The sequence below is a fragment of the Physeter macrocephalus genome, chromosome 16 (genome assembly GCF_002837175.3).
Source record: "Physeter macrocephalus isolate SW-GA chromosome 16, ASM283717v5, whole genome shotgun sequence".
Taxonomy (NCBI): Eukaryota; Metazoa; Chordata; class Mammalia; order Artiodactyla; family Physeteridae; genus Physeter; species Physeter macrocephalus.
The window spans coordinates 89,139,944-89,141,671 of NC_041229.1; the positions used below are offsets into that span (position 1 = coordinate 89,139,944).

General features: G+C 53.6%; 1 pseudogene; it reads left to right on the top strand.

Annotated features, from left to right (window-relative positions):
* The window catches only part of LOC102988819 (suppressor of SWI4 1 homolog), a 154,131-nt pseudogene that overhangs the window by 108,351 nt on the left and 44,052 nt on the right, over positions 1-1,728 (top strand).

Consider the following 1,728-nt stretch of genomic DNA (forward strand, 5'->3'; position numbering starts at 1 on the left):
GCGGAGCGGCTGGGCCCGTGAGCCATGGCCGCTGAGCCTGCGCGTCCGGAGCCTGTGCTCCGCAACGGGAGAGGCCAGAGCAGTGAGAGGCCCGTGTAACGCAAAAAAAAAAAAAAAAAAAAAAGGGACCACAAAGAGATGGCTAGGAGGGGTGGACTCACGATATAATCAAGTTTCAGGTGGGCCACCCACAAACTGCAGAATAATTATATTGCAGAGGTTCTCACACAGGAATGAGAGTTCTGAGCCCTACATTGGGCTCCCCAGCTTGGCGGTCCTGCACCAGGAAGACAAGCACCCAGAGCATTTGGCTTTCAAGGCCAGTGGGGCTTAATTTCTAGGGGAAACAGAGACTGCACTCTTAAAGGGCACACACAAAATCTCACACTCTCCAGGACCTAGGACAAAAGAAATAACTTGATAGGAGACTGGGCCAAACCTACATCTTGGAGAGTCTCCTAGAGAGGTCGGGGGGTGGGGGTGCTGCAGCTCACTCTGGGAACACAGACACTGGCAGCAGCCATTTTGGGGAGATTATTCAACCGTGTGGACACTGGTGCTGGAGGCTGCCATTGTAGAATTCTCCTTCTAGCTCGTTAGTGCCTAGACCTGGTCCTACTCAACAACCTGTAGGTGCCAGTTTGGGGACGCTTCAAGGCAAGCAACTAACTGGGCAGGGCCATAGCCCCACCATCAGCAGACAGGCTGCTAAGACCTCCTGATCCCACAGCTTCCTCTAGACACAGCCCTGCCCACCAGAGGGCCAGGACCCAGCTCCATCCACCAGTGGAGAGGAACTGGCTCGGTCCTCCACAAAACCTCCTCAAGCCTCTGGACCAGCTTCACCCACCAGGGGGCAGATGCCAGATGCAAGAAAACCACACTCCCACAGCTTGAAGACCCAGCCTGTGCACAGCAGGCCAAACACTGCCCTGGGACCAACTGGCTCACAGCCTTGCCCACTTGCAGGCCAACACAAGCTTCAGGACACCCTGGACCTCTGTACCACCTGTGTCAAGACCCCCCCCACCCCCAGCAATCTGACAGCTCTGAGATACCTGGGTCCTGCAGCCAGACTCCAGGTACCAGCTCTGCCTGCAGTAGTCTGGCACTAACCACCCCAGGATCTGGATTCACCCAACAGTGGGCAGGCAACAGCCCCAGAGTCTTCTGGACCCAACTCTGCCCAACAATGAGCCAGCACTAGTCCCAGAGCCTCCAGGGGTTCTGCAGTAATCTGCCCCCTGACTAGGCCCTACCAACCAACAGCTGGCAGCCTCTGCACAAGGCAGGGTCTGGCAACCAACCAGACCAGGGTCCAACCAAGCCTACCAGACTGTGCACACAGTCAGCCTACCACAACAGAAGGACGCATTCAGCCCTCACAGGGGTAACACCTAGAGCATATAGCTTGGGTTAGAAGAGGGCAGTACACTGCTGGGACACATAAAACATCTCTTATAAAAAGCACTTCTCCAAGTGGAGAAACATAACTAACCTATCACATATATAAAAATAAAAATAGCAACTTAGGCAAAATGAGGTGAAAGAGGAACATGTTTCAGATGAGGAATGAAATAAAGCCCCAGAAGAACAACTAAGTGAAATGGAGACAATCTACCCAAGAAAGAGCTCGGGGTAATGGTCATAAAGATGATCAAAGAACTCGTGACCACCTTAGAAGGGTGGGATAGGGAGGGGGGGAGGGAGAAGCAAGAGGGAGGAGAT